General features: G+C 43.6%; 1 protein-coding gene across 9 annotated transcripts in view; it reads right to left on the bottom strand.

Moving 5' to 3' along the window:
• Window positions 1-15538, bottom strand: part of ICA1 (islet cell autoantigen 1) — a 123496-nt gene extending 107958 nt beyond the window's left edge. For 4 of the 9 annotated variants that reach the window (XM_090046926.1, XM_090046929.1, XM_090046930.1 and 1 more), the window contains exon 1: window positions 15300-15535. The gene's annotated coding sequence lies outside the window, so the exon portion shown is untranslated. Of the gene's footprint in view, window positions 1-15299 lie in introns of all 9 variants that reach the window. The other 5 variants (XM_090046927.1, XM_090046928.1, XM_090046933.1 and 2 more) reach the window with 4 other exon arrangements.
• Between the last annotated feature and the right edge of the window lie 2003 nt (window positions 15539-17541).

Genomic DNA, 17541 nt, shown 5'->3' with positions numbered 1-17541 from the left:
CAGGTATTGGAACTGAAAGCAGTCAGCTTCTCTCCTTTGCTCTCAGCAAGCCTTCTCTCTGGAGGGCTGGAACACAGAAGGAAGCTATCCGACTCAAATGTAGAGGGGGGCAAAAGCCAGGATGATGAAGGTGGGAAGAAAGCACAGATTGGATAAATCTGTTAAGAATAGGACTGGAAATAGGATAATATCTGTGGCTGGGTAAAGAGACTGGAACTGGATTGGTGGCACTGCATGAGCAAGGCGCCAGAATGGCAGCCCCTACACCACACTGCTGCAGCTGCCATTTTTATTACTGTTGAATCCATCACTGTCTGTTGCCAATGGTGACAGAAATCAGTGGCACTTGCAACAAGAGTAAGCAGCAGCTACAGTACAGGGAGTGCAAGAGTACCCGCAAGGTTTGTGAAATGCTAGCCCAGGGACATGGGGCAAAAATTACACATAAATTGGTATAAGCAATCGGAAACCAGTTCAAATCTGTAACGCAACAGAAATTCAGTACACATAAACCTCTTTGAAAATGGCTGAAACTGGTTTAAGATAAACCTGGATGGATATCATATCAGGCTTAACTGATTTAGGTGAAATAGGCTTATTGAACTTCTATCCCAGGTTCCCTGAAGATTCACGTGAACTCACAGTCCCCCAGCATCCCAGGATGCTTTGAACCACCCCTGCAAAATCCACTTTGCAGAATGGATAGGATACCCTCAGCCCAAGCTGTCAGCTTCAGTAGAGCAGAGAGGTGTACTCTAGCACCCCCTGACCTCTGGCCTGGGCACGTAGTTACTTTTTCAGAATCAAAATGAATGTCTGTTCAATTGTTTATTGGTTTAATCTATGCAACTTAGACTAACCTGAGAAGATTGAATCGATTCGATTGGGCTTTTTGACTATTTGTACTTAGCTTGGGTGATATTCAGTGGCATGTGATGGAAGGGGAGAACAATGGAAGCAACCAAGGTGCAAGCAGCAGCCCACCCTATCTCCAAGCTACATTACTTTGGTCCCCCTTTGTAAAAGGTTGCCTCCCCTGGTTTATAACATTGTCTGTCACACTCATATTCAGTTGATTATCTTGGGAAGCAGTAATTCTGAAAGACATTTGGGGTTAGTGATAAACAGAGTCCCGGACAGTGTACACATGACCTATTTTCTTTATTTCTGTTCCAGGAGGCATGATTTCATATTTGCACATTAAAAATGTGTTTTCATGGTGCCAAGCAAGCATGCAACCATGCAGGCAATATCCTTATGCCTCAGTAACCTGTCCTCTTTGTTTTTTGCCACATCCAGAACCTGCCAACTGCAAATTTGCAGTAATGATTACATTTTTTTCAGGTCACTGATTAAAAATGAAAGCTTAAATAACACGGGACCAAAAACTTACCTATGTAGGACCCCACTGGAAATAATTATAATTCCCATTTCACAATTATATTTTGAAACCCATTTTACCCATTTTAATCATGCTAATTTTGAATCATTCTAGTTTTCTAATCAAATATCATGTGGTACCAAGTCAAATTCACTGCAGAAGTCTATGGAATCAATACTATTATTTTTATCAATCAAACCTGACATTTCTTAATAAGATTACAAGATAGTGAGACAAGATCTGCTTTTCCATAAACCAGTGTTGACAGGCATCAAGGCTATCCTCCTTCAATTTCTGATTAATTAAATCCTCTATCAGCTGTCTCAGGAATCAGTGTTAGGTCAATAGGCCTATAGTTTCCCAGGCTATCCTAGTAGCTTTCCTCTAGTCTCTGGAACTTCTCAGGGGGTTACAAGATTTACTGAGGAGAGAGGAAAGGAACAAAAAAGTCAATGAAAACTACGCAGATAGCTCCTTGGCCATCACCTTTAAAACTCTCATATATATTCCATACAAAAAACTAAGCTACTAAAACCTCTAAGGTTAAATAGTCAAACATCAAAGAAAATGAAAGATATGGCTGTATGAGGCAACCTTAAGTCCTGTCTCTTGTACATATGCATTTTCAAATAGATTTAACTATTTCTTTTTTTTTAAAAAAACAACAACAACAAATCCCCAAAAAGACAAAGCTAAAAATAAACAACAACCCAGCCTCATGAGAAAAGTATATAATAGCTACCCCACTGAAGTTGGCATCTAGGAAAAAACTCTCATATAAAGGACTACTGAAATACAGGAAATAGTCACAGGAATCAGAGGGTCAATGCAAGGTTATTAGTTCAGCTTGCTTTAGCAAGCTATATGGACTAAGAGTATGGAACTACCGAAGCCTTCCAAGAGCCAGGAGCTGAGGCTGAAAAAGACTTTGTTAAGCAGCTGGACTGAACAAGATGTTCCTGTGGCTCACCAATGAGAATCAGAGATCAAGAGAGATATTTCTCGGAGCAGGAGCTGTAAGTCTTATCTGTCTTTTTAAGGTTTTTTTGCAAAAGGTCCCTGTCATCATTCAGTTTGATCCTGCTTCTGTTCAAGGAAACCGGTAAACGTTTTTTAAAACAAAAACTGTTCTTGGAAGGTACCCTGCCACTGTCTCTGATTTTTATCTAAATAAGAACCATCCTGAATAGCCCTGAATTTCTACTGGTGCTTGACCAAAATCACAGAATCATAACACTTCTTCCTAACTTGGCCCTCAACACTGACAAAGTCCTATTGAAATCAATTGGGTTCTACATGTGGGCAAAAGTCAACCCACAAAGAACCTGATGATTCAGAGCCTTAGATACCTTTGTGTCATACTGCATACACATACTAACTGTAGAGAAAGCACTTATTTGAAAAATTGGATGTAGCTAATTTTATTATTACATCTACAGTGCAGCATTGTGTAGAGACTCCTTCCAGAATTCAAGGTAGGTCAGGTATATCATATTAGCTTGGGCAGAACTCTACACCAGGTTCATGAATCTGTATTTTACTATGCATTGCACAATTCAGGTACCTCTTAGTCCCATGGATCCCCAAGTAAAGAGCTCAGAGAGTAGCCATTAGGTGCCCCAGAATAAAGTTTTAGCCTGCAAGATCAAAATGATTTACTCTTCTCTCTCGGACAAGTATTTATACTAACTTAAAGTCTGAGCAGACTTAGCAAAAATTCTGCAAAGGGCCACCTGTAATCAAAGTATATTAAGAATAATCTTTACATAATTTCCTAGTGCAGGATAGTGGAACCATTGCCATCCACTTGTAGAGGTCATGTATCTCTTTAGCAGCTGCGTCCTCAGCATTCTTTCCTACAATTCCCTGAAAACATGGCTGCAGTAAAGTTACTCTCAATTGTCTTAGACTCAAGACTTCCCTCTATACTTTTCGAAATTTAGGAACACCTTATTTAAAAAAAACAACTAACTTGTTCATTATAGTGTATAAAATTATATGACTGGAAACATTTTTTAACAAAATGGAAACCCCCCACATGATTAAGCACCAGTATTATAAATCACAGAAGTCAGGAATGTGCTTGAATGTAAAAAAAATTAAGATTTCCTTTGTCAACTTGTAAAGTGAGGACAGAAACTTCCCCCTTGACAATCATTTTGCTTCCACGTGCAAAATAAGACTGGTATGTTTCAGCTTCCATCGTTTCTCACATTCCTGAAAAGAGACAAGACTTCCCTGACCTACTTTTAATATAACTCACCATTTTTACAACTTGGTCAAACACAGTTTTTAATTTCTGGCATATAGTTTTTGCAATAAGCTTCCCAATGAAAGAAAACAGTGACATGTAATGACATTTGGATTCTGTTACTTCACAATTGAAAAAAATCCTCAAGCTGACCCAACCACAGAAGGACTGCTATCTATGCAAAACCTACACAATTCCCAAGATAAACCCAGAAATTCAAATAGGAATCTATTATGTCAAAAACATCCTGTCCTCTTGTGGTCTTGCTGAAAAGTGAAGATGGTAGCCATTTTAAGTTTCTCACTTGTATTTTTTCCAATATTCTTTGACAAGTTATATGCACATCTCCTGAGAGCATTACTGAACAGCAGAATGTTGTCAATTTCCTTCTCAGTTTAACTTCCAAACACAGGCTAAGTACAGATGTTCAAAAAGATCCTGGCAGAAGCGCTTTATCATACTTCACTTAAAGCTCTAAAGTAAGTTAGAGTACAAGCAAACCAAACACACAAGGTTCTTTGGGTGAATCTGATATCTTTTATTAGACCAACTCAAGTAGTTGAAAAATAATTTTTAAGCAAGCTTTCGGGTTCATCAGGCTGAGGAAGTTATAGCAGCTGACATGTGCTCTTCCTGGATGGAATGAAAAGTAAAGAAGCTAGAGGGTGGGTTGGTATGCATGACTGTCAGCACCAGCTGGGAGAGAAGAAACCCTAGACTCCTTCTCCATGGCCCCCCAGGCAGACAGTGGCTACAGGGACAGAAATCCCTTTTTCCCCACTCCACTCCCTCCCAACAAGGCTGTAGAGGGAGAGACCCCAGAGCCCTCTCCCCACAGCTTCCTAGGGTGGCCATCACAGAGGACAGTCCTCTATTGATACAAAACCCAATGTCTTTATGTCCTCTATTTTTCTCTTTAAGACGTGTTTTGTATCTATACAGAACAGAAGACAGAGTAGCAGAAAACCAGAATGTCCTTTATAATGGCCACCCTGAGCTCCCCTACCCACATTGTGCTGCAGCAGGGGGCTGCCGGGGGTGAAGAAGGGGATGAGAACCTGGAGCCCTTCCCCCACAGCCCCCTTTGCCAAGCAGGGGCACACTGCTGCATGGACTGGGCTGCAGCACAGCAGGGAGAGAGACCCCAGACTCCTCTCCCCACAGCCCCTGGGCTGGACCACAGTATGACCTGGCAAGGGCAGGTGCAGAGAAATCCCAGAGCCCCACTACAGCCTTCCCTCCACCAAGCAAACTGTGCGCTTCTGCCTGGCCTGGGCTGCTGTGGGGAAGAGACTCTGGAGCCTTTCCATAGCAGCACCCCCCTCCCAGCTAAGCTGTGATGAGCTGCAGGTCCAGGGTGGCTACAGGGAAAGAAACCCCCCTTCCCTCACTCCACCCCCTCCTGGGAAGGCTGCATGCCAGGCTGGAAACAGAGGCCATCACTGACTAAGATCAGTGAAAGCTAACAGAAAGGGGCCAGCCTGGACTCAGGCAGAGGAAATGAGCAGTCCTACACAGCCCTGCCCTGTGCAATACCACCTGGGATGGCAGCAATTCCACTCTAAGTTAACCGTCAGTGGGATCTGGCACAGAGGTTCAATGAAGTGCTCTAACAGAAATCACTTTAGGTTAGTACACATCTATCGAGGATTAACTTAGAGCGTGATCCAGCATTTTTAAAGTTCTGTAAGAGCCATGAATGTCTGTTTCAATACAGCTTTAAAGAGCTTTCTGCCTGCTTTAAGTGTAATATGTGTAACTTCTGTCCCTAGCCATAATTCTTATTTTTTTCTTTGCACACTTGAAGTACCAGCTCGCTGTGTGAACCTTCATTTGTTTAACAATTAATTCCACAACTTTGTAACTAGCTTCCTGTTCTCTGTCAAATAAGTATATCTCTCTTGCAAAGTCAGAGTTCTGGTTTTCCTGAGAATTTAAGTCTTTAAAAATATTCTAATTTCTTAAAATTAATAGAGCAGTATTTCTGTTGCAAAGAACACAGAAAGCCCACAACAGGTTAGAATGGTTTTGAAACTAAGGATTTCTTTTTTGGAAAAAAACAGGGTTTATCTTGTGAATCACATGTAGATGTCTACACACCTAATAGTAGTACTAATATGAAACTATCGCCTCATGGCATCCTAAAAAAGATTGTAAAGCACTCCAGATGAGAACCACTGCTCCATAAGAATCAGGTTGCTTAGCCATCCATTGGTTAGAACGGACACTGTGCGTTACATCTGATCTGTTCACAGACTTGCAAAGCCAGCAGATAACCAAAACGTTCTATGTTGTTGTTTTTCCTTAAGCAGTTGTTTTCCTCAATACAGATGCCTATTAGGTCTGTACTAGTGATATCATCCACTATTTCAAGAGAAAAGCAGAATCATGAATTCATCTTGCCATGTATATAAAGAATGAACAATTGTTTCAAAGCATAAAAAGATTCCAATCCTGCAATCCAATCCTGGTTGAAAAAAAAATACAAGCCTGAGACACAAGCCACTCAAGCCTGGCTGGGCTCTCCAAAGATGGATTGTGAACTGAATGTGCAACTCTTCTCCTTTAGTTTAGGAATTTGGGAACTTAAACAGTACTTACAGACTTTTTATAAGAACTAGTAAAATTAATGTAAAAGAAAGACCTTTGCTGTTATGCAAATTATGTTTCTGCTTCCACAACACAGGGGGTTCTCATTTAAGAAAGGACAAAAAATGCACTCAATTTACTTTAGATATTTGACATACTAGGACAGGGGTGTCCAACCTTTTTGAATGTAGGGCTGGATCATGAACTTTTTATCACCCAGTGGGCCAGCAAGCCATATTCATATTTTATCATCCCACAGGCCATATGTAGCACAAGCCTGAAATAAGGCAAAGGTGGCATAAACCCCCACCTGTGCTCAGCTAGTGACATACTACAACAAATGATGTCCTGGACCAACCATCCCAACAGTTGGGGCCCCCCTTCTGCCTACTATAACCACCATTTGAAGGCAGCCCCAGAAGACATTTGACAGCTGTGTTAAAGTATGTGATCAAACCGATGTAGCCGGTGCTCTCACACAGGCCAAGGGGCCGCCTATACCACTGCTTCCCCAGGCCTTGCCCAAAGTTTCTTAAGTTCAGCAACACCACTGCCCAAAGTCTTGGCAGTGTTTGGGCAGATGCGGCTGGGGCCCAGCCAATGCGTGAGATGGGGCACAGCAGAACTGCGGGAGCGAAGCCAGTTCCCAGCCTGGCAGGGTCTCAGGCCTGGTCTGCCCAGGGCGGCTCCTGGCAAGGGAAGGCCTCAGAGGAACATGGGCTGCTCCACTCCTCTGTGCTTCCCTGTGGCAAAGGCAAACAGCCCCCGGGAGGGCGCAGGTGGCTGCCACGACAGAAGAGCAGCGCCCAACCCAGCCGCAGGGAGTGACAAACCCCCCTCTCCCCCCCAGCCACCCCCGAGCAGCACAGCCCCATGAACCGGTGCTGCCAGAGGGGGGTCAGAGCAAGATGGCCACTGCACCACAGCCCCTTGCTCACCCGCCTGCACGGCCCCACTAACCATGGTGCCTGGCCGCCCACACACGCAGCCCTGGCAGCCTCAATGCTGAGAGCCCAGAGTGTGGGGCCCAGCGGACATTGGCTCCCACCACCTTGCCCCACAGAGGTCACACCAGGACCCTGCCTGCCAAGCCCCCCCTTGGGGCTGCCCTGTCAACTGCCTGTGTCAGGCGCCATGCCCCATCCCTGCCCCGCGGTCGCCGAGCCCAGCAGGTCCCGGGACGCGGGCGGGATGCCAGGGGCAAGGGGCCAAGCCAGAGACAAGTAAAAGCAGGCGCTGTCCCCAGCTCATCCCGTCAGGCGCAGCCCCGCGCCGCACAGCCCTTGGGGCAGCAGTGGGACCCAGTTCACACGACATGGGAGGCCATGCTAGCCTGGCCCCACGGGGGTGAGCAGCTCCCCTCCCGTCCCGAACAAGGCGGGCCATATGTTAGACAAGTCTGTATTAGGATAATTTTAACTTGTTTATCTTATTTTCAAGAAAGATACTCATCTCATATCCAGTAGGGGGGAGTTAAGTGAAAGAATATTTTGTAGACAGCAATTGCAGAAACTTAAGCTAATTTTGCTATCTATTAAAGATAAAATGGAACAAATTTTGTTCTGAGGTTTGACAAATTTTGCTAAAAGGAAATAACCCTTTTATACTTCATGCATAATTTAATTTCACTAAAAGTTCTATAAAAATTACTCCTAACAGGAATAACTATTTTTGTAACAAATCAGCTGTAACTGATGTAGAAGTCTGTGTTATAGTACTATACAAACCAGTAAATTTTATAGGTCTCTCAAAGATTTCTACAGTAGCCATCACCATAGTATCTAAGGTCCTGGTTCTGCAATCACATCAATGTTTAGCTTTAAGAACACAAGTAGTCCAATTTAGTTAGAGACTACTCATCCATGTACGTTTGTGAAACTGGCACCTAATGCCGAACTGGCTCATTTCCTTCCACTTCTGACCACCATCTGTCTGTGGCTTAATCAGAAATAGATGCATAACTTAGCCCCCTATTCTTATTCTGGGATGAATGTACCTCATCGTTTAACCACAGCTTTCTAGGAAGTAAAATAGCAACTCCTTCCTTACTGAGAAAACCTGTTGTTTCATTAAAAAGGCCTTCATTTCAGCTTTTGTTCAGGGCCTAGAATCTGGAAACAAGTCTCAAACCCTATACAACGGCCATTTTTCCCCTTGGCTTCTTATGGAGAATGCATCTTTTTACTGAGTTGAGATTTCTCAAACATCTCAAAACAGAATATTTTGGGGAAGGGTGCTTTGTGCCTGAAGCTTGTCAAACTTCTCTCCCAAATACATTTAATCCTTAAAAAGAAATCACACACAACATACCTCTTTCCCCCCACCTTTGCCTCTCATATGTTTTCTGGACCAGCATAGGTACAAACTAACTCCAACCCAACTCTGTAAGTCGGAAATGTTTGCATCTGTAACCGATAATTGAGATAAATTCCTGATAAAACCTGCTTTGCTCTTTTACTAGAGGTGTTCTTGGGAGACATATTATTTTGTATGTGATTTTCCATCATTTCTGCTTTTCCAAGTCCAAGAGCCGTAAGAGGCAAGAATGCATACACTTCACACAAATCACTTTGAATTGCAAGCCCTCAAGTTTTAGCCTTTGAAATTCTACCACAGGGGTTGTCAACCAGGTACATGTACCCCTGGGGGTACTTTGGAAAGCCCCAGGGGGTACATGGCAGTGGTGCACAGAAGCCGCTGGCACTTCAGGTTTTGCTTGCTGACTGGCTGTCAGGGGACCCCAGCCTCCATCAACACTGCCAGGGGATTCCTGGCTTCTCGACTGGCCATTGGGGATACACCAACCAAAAAAGGCTGAAACCCCCTGTTCTATCACATTTACCTCCACCCCCTTTCCTCCCCTCCCCTCTTTCTCTAGAGGATTGATTTAATCCATTTTACAGTGGAGCAATTTTAAGGAAGTTTTAATACTCTGGGCATGTATACACAAAACAGTGACTGCACAGTAGCCTAATAATACTGGGAGCTATATGTAGTTCAGGAAAAGAGGCCATGTCTACATGAGACGCTACTGTGCAGATGTTACTGCACATTCATTTAGTACTTGCTAATACAACTACTAAATAAATGCGCAGTAACCACAGCTACTACACAGCAGCGCTGGTGAACATCTTTTAAGTGATGATACTGTGTAGTATTATTAGGCTACTGTGCAGTAGATTCACTTAAAAGACATTTGCGGGTGCTACGGTGCAGTAGCTCCCATTATTGTGTGTTTATTTAGTACTTGCTAATAGTGCTAAATAAATGTGCAGTAACCTCTGTACAGTAGCCTTTTTATATATACACATCCTCTTTGTCATCTTTTCCTGAACTAAATGAATTATGATGGGGACAAGTCACAACAAGAAGTGCAAATACCCAAAGACATATCACATAGGTGAGGCCATGTGATTCGTAACCTGGATCATGGGGAAAAATGCTTATGATTTGAACAAATCAGGTTAAGTTTAACTTTGACATTTTGTTGTACAATCTATGAACTGGATTTTCAACCACTTTGTTTTGGGTATATAACTCTCTAACATAAATAGTATTAGTGACACTAAAGGCTAGATTCTGTTCCACCTATAAGGCATCCAAGTGAACTAAGTCATCTCAGCGTAATCTTATCTCACCCTGCTCAAGTGCTGAAAATCCATCATTGCATCCATTTCTATAACACCTACAATCGGGTCACCAAAAAGACAACAAAACAAAGGAGGATTCATCTATGTTTTGCGTGAACTATTTTCACGGACTTGAGCAGAGTAGAAAAGAATCACACTGGTCACGTTTACATGAGATGCTGGCTGCGCAGTCGTTACTTTGCATAAACAAGTATTAAAACTGTGGGTATAAACAAATAATAAATGACTGCACAGAATTACAGCACAGTAGCAATAAGGAATGACTTCTTTGTGACGCTGACTGTGCAGTAGCCTAAAACTACTGCTTAGTAGTGTTGCATCATGCATTCTGCCATGTGACGCTACTGTGCAGTAGTCACAGGCTACTGTGCATTCAGCGCCCCATGTAGACACGGCCACTGAAGCATAAGTCAATTTCTGGCCTAATAAGTAGGTGGAGTGCAATCTGGCCCAAAACATGTGATGAGCAGTTCCTTTTTCATTCAGTTTTAAGTGCTTTTTAATATGGGGAAATTGATTGGAAAAAAATACAGGAGTCACTTTATTCTATAATAATTATTATACAAAGTAGAGTTGTTATTCTGGAAGAGAGTGTCTATACAGGGAACTATTCCAGAATCATTTATTCTGCAACAGCTATTCTGTTCAATCTTCCCAAGCAGACAACAATCTTCAGTTTAGACTTGTCAGGACCCTATTTCCTCTGAAGATGTTCTGTCAATTAGGGTTTACCACTCTTCCTTTTACCATGCAGTAGGTTACCCATGATGCATTTCCCTTTAACTATGAACACGTCTACATGCTGCTGTTGCATCACACACAGTTTCATAAGCTGAAGGGACATCTGTCAACTGTCAGACCTGGAAAATCTTGGAGTGCAGCATACTGGGCTGCAGGAAGAAGCTGAAGTAGGAATTTTGAACTGTGGAAAAACCACCTTTACTCACAATTTCTTAAAGCTATACTTGGTTCCTCTGTAACTGGAAGAACCATATCAACTGTTAATTCTTCTATGAATATGCATTACTGTAACTAATACTGTACTAACAGTCTCTCTAGGGCTACAGTCCTTCCCCGCCACTCAGATCTGACTAGTTTATACTATAAATCTGAAAGATTACTTATTACAAATTGCCCAATCACAGGAATACCTCAAAAGTTGTTTTTTTTAATTACAAATTGAACATATTTTAAAGTTTAGTTTTAAAGTGTTCCCTTTCTTTCTGAAATCAATATTCCACGTTTCAACCATGGAACACTTCACAGAACAAATAGAAATCCCTAAAAATAGGGGTTTTTCTTAGAAATACAAATAAGAGTATTAAGTGGCGTCACTGCACACAGCATTGTAACAAAAGTATTTGAACTACAAAGGAAGGCGGATTCAAATGGCAATGGAATCATGTGTAAACAAAGGTCCTTTTTAGATGAGTACAAGTTGTGTGTGTAAGTTAACCATACAAACAAATTAATACAGGCAGAGAAAATTATTGTTGTGGATCTTAAACTATATTAACTTTGCAGTTGCTGCAAGAGAAACTGTCAACATAAAAACATCATGGTTCTATTTCCCTAGTATAGATTCTTTCATATCCAAACAGTTAGGAACTCTTCATACATTTAAATTAAAACCTAAATTTATTTGTGGGAGTGAAAATATAAATACGATATACATACTTGGGACAATTAAAGGAACAGAAGTTGAATGAGTTGTTGAGTGAACTTGGACAGGTCAGTAGCAGAGCTGAGAGTGGAATTCACTCCTTCATTTAACCACAGTGTAAGGATTTATTTGATTTCCCAAACATGACTATAAAAAAATATTTAGCAACACTTATTAGCAATCTAAAATGAAATAAAAAAAATACACCAAATAGAAAAAAATTAGAAAGTAGATATTTCATTATGGAATTTTCTTTATGTCTCTGTTTAGCAACCAAAACAGCTTGGAGATTCTTGACCAGATCTCAACTTTAGTCACAGTAAAATATTTTATACCAATGAGAATTTTACTTTTGTACAATGTTGTTCTGTTAGAAAGCAAACCAATACACAAAGTGACTTGGCAAGTCCTTTTCATTATCTGATATGTCACAGACAGCTATTGCCACAGTAAAGCAGATGAGTGGCTCATTGAGCCACTTATTTTCAGTAGTGGTTAGCAGTCTGTATATTTAAATTAAAACCCTACCCACCCCGCACCACCATACACTACTGCAGCAATATACAAAGGGAAAAATATTCCTCTCTGAACACTTTCAGCTGATCAGTGTACACCAATCCATGAAGTTTGATTAGCAATACAGCTGTAGCTTGCACAGCAACAGCAATATATGGCAATCCTGTTTTACTGCCCTTAAGAGTCAACACCTACGACAATATAGACTGAGCTTTGCCAAACATGTTACCCAATAACTTTTGTACCACATTTTTCACATCCTGGAAAACCAACCGTATCTGCTGGAATCATCTCTACTGAAGCAGCCTACATAAATGTTGTTAAAATTACCTATATTAAATAAAATAAAGATCTATAGTAACTGATTGTGTAAGAGGTCAGAATGATCCTTCTTTTGCCCTATATGGCTAACAAAAACTACACACTGACAACCGTGAGATAAGACTGCCAGACACAGTGTGTCTAACACTCTTGGCTAGCCAATCTGCTTTATTTGTCCTTTTTCTTGAGGCATTTTTTGCCTTGCTTATAATACTTTTGCAGTGGCCAGCACCATTTTATCTGTAAAGTGTTTTTAAGGTTAAACAGTGGCAAAGCTTCTTGAACAGTCAAGTACTTCCTTGCTATGGCACTTTTCAGGAAACAAATGACTCGGATGCTATTTCCTGACTTTTTGTTGTAAATGCTTGCTGATAAACTATTACATTTTCCTCCCAATTTACACAATAGTCTTCAATGCAAGTAGAAAATAGCTGCTATTACTCAAAACTTTTCAGGAAGTGTTACTTGGGAATTCATCAAAACAGTTTAGCAAACGGACTGTGAAATGCACATGCAATGGAAAGAAGGGCTAGATAAGTTTACTTTTTAAAGAGAACAGGAACGGGTTGGAAAAATAAAGGCCCCTATCTTACAAATTCCACTCGGACAAAACTCCAATTGAGTTCAGTAGGAATGTTGCTTTGTACAATTTTGCTTTGCATTAGGAGTCTGTGGTATATCAGTGACTATCTTTTCCATAATATGATACAATATTATAGAATAAGAAAAAAAAACCAACTTCAAAATGGCTCTTCCTCCCCATAGAGCCATATATGACTTCCATTCCTGCCCCTGCATATCCCTAACCCTATGTTGGGAACCAAGGTAGTATTTGAATTTCCGTAAAAAATATCATCATTAAGGTCAAACACTGAGAAAACTTTTAGAGTTCTAATGTAGGCAAGCCCTATGTACATATAGTTAAAATGTTGCCAACATGGGGAAATTCTTACTGGTTATATCAACATATGACATGTGTACTAGTATAATTAATCCTTACACTGGTATAAAAAAGGGACAGATGCATAATGTAGGGCCCTATGACAGTTTAACTTACTCAAATTCAGTGTAGAATTCCTGGAGGAATAATCAAAGGTAAAACCATACCAAAGTATAAACTATGTTAGCACAGGTGGTTTGTGCTAACCCCCAGGTGTTTATCCTGGGGTAGCTATTTGCTTTTGGCAAACAGGTTGTTACCCATTTCCCTGCCACCTCATGGCAAGGTACAATAATAACACTTCACTGCCTGTAGCTAGGAAGTGACAGCTGCTTGTCAGTGCACCCCAGATCCCAGTACAATTCAAAATACTATGTAATTACGCTTACATAAATGCTTTGTGCATCCAAGTCTATAGTTCCACCCATACAGCTTCCTGTGTGGAACCTAATTCAGGTATTAGGACCTTACTTTGGTCTGGTTTACATCTCTTCCAAACTCAACAATAAAATAAAACTGTCAAATCATTCAAACTAGAAAACATCAGCACAAGGTTTCTAATGGAGCAACTATATTGGTGGAGCAATGCCTATAAATGCAGCAATGCCTATACATTTATATAAAAGCAAAGACTAAAAGCACAACCAAAAAGCCCCCTCAACCCCACCCTAGCCTGTACAAATAAGAGCATAGCTTAGACAAGGTAGTAAAACATTGACAGCTGTCAGGGTTTTGTCAGTTCTTGGGCTCTTCCCAAAAAGGAATGTTAGGGGGAAAATAATGCAGACAAGGACTAAAATTATGGACTCCAAAAAAGGCAACCACCATTTATCCTACGTTGTGAGAATGTGATCCACAGATTTCACCTGATACCATCAGGTGACAGCCTTCTGGGCAGAACTGTAGACTGGACCATCAACAAGGCCTTCTCAGATCAAAATAAAAAAACAAACAATAAGCCCCCAAAAAAGGCTTTGCAATTTTAATACATCCCTATCAAGACATCAACATACAGGAGAACACAATAGAGTGAAACCAGGACAACAACAGGTGGTGCAGAGGAGTAGTAAAGATACCAAATCAAGAAGGAAGAGCTTCAGCCTTTCTCTTTCCCAAAACAATCCCAAGCAACCACAGGGGATGCAAGTATTCTGGAGACTAAAGCTCAGATTCTGATTCATTTCTACGTATTTCTATATTTTCAATCAGGGCTCAACACACTGAAGCTCAACAAACCTGTGACAGGTGCTGGATCCAAATGACACCTTGAGACTACCGGTGTTGAATGAGGTACCTCCCACCAGGAAGCATCTCAACGCCTGCTATTGCAGCAGGGAGTGAAGCAGCCTGCTGCCTGCACGCTCACCTAGAAGGACCTGCTCAGGCCAGTTTCTCTCACAACACACAACGTTAGGCCTTTACATAAAGGCCACCAAGGCATCAGATCCACGCTGCTCTGAGAAAACCTACGGCCAGGTGAGACAGGGGAGTGCAACACTGGCTAAACTTCGTTAGATGTCCAGCCACGTACGTGTACATTTTTTAAAATCCACTAGCCAGCATAAGCCAAGCCAGGAAGCCCAGAGAAGAAACGCCAGCTGCCACGACTGCCCGTGCTGGGACCCCGGCAAAGGAGAAAGCAGCCCCCTGAAGGGGTCGGGGCAGAAGGTGCGGCATCTCAGGCACATCCTGGAGGCGGTGGGTTTTACTCGTTACAAACCCCTAGTCTCTCCCACTGCCACCCGGCTGGGGAAGTGGGGACTAGGAAGTGCCCTCAGGCAAAGCGAAGGGCGAGGGAGAGAGGGGGGCAGATGCCATTTGGCAACCTGCAAAGGCTGCCAGGCCAAGGGGAGCCCCCAGCTCTCCCCACCAGGGCATCAGCCCCGGCCCTGTCCCCGTCCCCACCCCCACCGTCCCCACCCCCACCCCGCAGCAGCGCAGCGCGACCGGGAGGGAGGGACCTGCAGGGCCTCGGCTGCTGCACTCACCTTGGCGGAGGATGCGGCGGAGCCGGGAGGGGGGGCCTGCCCTGCCCTGCCCTGCGCTGCCGCGCCGCGGCGCCCCCACAGCCCGCCGGGGCCTGCCTCGCTGCCGCCGCCGCCGCCCCAGACGCTCGGGCCCCGCCAGCGTCACAATCCGAGCCCCGGCGCCGCCGCCCCACACAACGGCCCGAGCGGGGCGGAGCCTCCGTCACCGACACCTCCCCCCGCGCGGCGCCCGCCCGCCGCTATTGTCCGCGCCCCGCGCCTGCTTCCCTCGATTGTCCTGCCTGCCCGCCCTCCGCCCCCAGCACCTGCCTCTCGCCTCCCTTGCGGGCCCCCGCCACCCTGCTCCGCTGTCTGCTCCTGACCCCGTGCCCTCGCCCCACCTGCGCCTTCCCTCCTCTGCCCCGTGCCATGGCCCGCGTGCTGCAGGTTGGCCACCCCGGCTGGAGAGGGCAGGGTACAGCAGGGCCGGGAATCGGTCATGGCATGGGTTCGCCCCCTCTGGAAATCAGTGAGGGTCGCTGGCCTACAGGAGCCTGGATCGGGGTCCAGGCTTGTGCCGCCAGGGTGGCAAGGAGGGCCGCGCTGCCTGATCTGGGCCCAAAAGGAAGGCTGCCCCCACACTAGTAACCGAAGCCACAGCACGGGTCCACTCCGTGTGTGAATAACTTTCCATAGCCTGAGGGCACCCTAGGTCAGTGTAAAATATCAGCAAGGATCCTGGCTTTGTCTGAGAAAAAAGAAATCCGAAATAAAACAAAAATCCAAAATTTCTGATTAACTCCCCCCACCCCCAAATTCGTGTTTTTCCATGATTAAAATGAAATGTCCCTATATCTATCTATACCAGTGGCGACACATAGGGGGTGCACGCACACCCCTGAGAGTGCTGGTGCACCCCCTGACTGGCTGTGCTCACCACTTAAATGATGGGCAGGGGGGCAGGCGGGAGCGCCAGTCAATCGCTGCAGCTGCTCCCAGAAGCAAGATCAGCCATGGGACTGGTTGCAGCGCCAGTCGCCCGTGATCTATACTGATTAAAATATATATGCCATGATTAAAACCATATATATATATATATATAAAGTGATTAAGATGCCACGATATTCCACGATTAAAACAAAAAGCCTCAGATAGATAGATATAGATATCTATATAGGGGTGTTTCATTTTAATCACGGAAAAATGTGGTGGGGGGGTTAAATGAGAAAATTTTGGATTTTTTTTAATCAAAGCAAACCAGGATTCCCGAATATCAGCAACCTTTGGACTAGCACAAGAAGCATTTGAAAGGACAGTAGGGAGGGGTCAAAGTAGTGCTTTCTCAGTTTATCCTCACCAATAAATATGCAAGGGGCAACATTTGTGTAGAATGTAAGAAACATTTGTTCTTTGTATTGTATGGGTGCCTAGGGGCTCCTGGACCTGCATGCTATTTGTCAAGATGCAGAACAAAAAGAAGCCTCCTGTCCTAAAAAGTTACAGCCTAAGACAACTGGAAATAGGAGGATACAGACAGAGAGAAATACAGGGAAATAGTGTCTGTATGGTGGGCAGCAATATTGTACAAGGAATATTGGTCTGTATGCCAGGCAGTGATATGCACACAGCCTAGCTTGGACAGAACCATAGAGTCATAGAAAAGTAAGGCTTGAAGGGACCTCTGGAGATCACCTAGTCCAAACCCATCAGAAGCAGGATCATCCCTATCCCAGCCACCTCATATAAATTCTTCCCTAACCTATAGCTAAAACTGCACAATCAACCCTTTTGCACAACTACAAGGCATAGCCACAGGTAAAGCAGGGGGACAACAATGGTAAGTGCTGTGCTGATGTAAGAGTTGTTAAAATATACTCAAGAGACCAAAGGAAGAGGGTCATGTCCCCTGCAACAGAGGAAGGCAAAACCCAGCCTACAGCCTGTACCAATCTGACCATGGGATACAATTCCTTCCTGCCCCCAAATGTGGGCTGACCCTGAGCAGAGGGGCAAGACCCTCTAGCCAGAAACCTCCAGCTTTTAGTCCCAACAGGAGCATTGGCACACTGCAATCAAAAAATCCCCAGTCTTGGCTGTAGCCAACACTCAATACTTTGAGAAAGGTAAAATAATCCACCCTGCCTCCTGCCATGTATTGCAACAGAAGGGGTGGTGGGGTGGGGAGAAAAAATCCTTCCTGGCCCCAAAGCTTAGAAGCCTAGAAAACACTAACTACTCTCCATTCTGTTTCTAACTCTTGCTC

Source organism: Crocodylus siamensis, chromosome 5 (assembly GCF_052110815.1).
Source record: "Crocodylus siamensis isolate JL-2025a chromosome 5, ASM5211081v1, whole genome shotgun sequence".
Taxonomy (NCBI): domain Eukaryota; kingdom Metazoa; phylum Chordata; order Crocodylia; family Crocodylidae; genus Crocodylus; species Crocodylus siamensis.
Note: the sequence above shows the minus strand (reverse complement) of the source record. Positions and strands in the feature narration are given on the sequence as shown.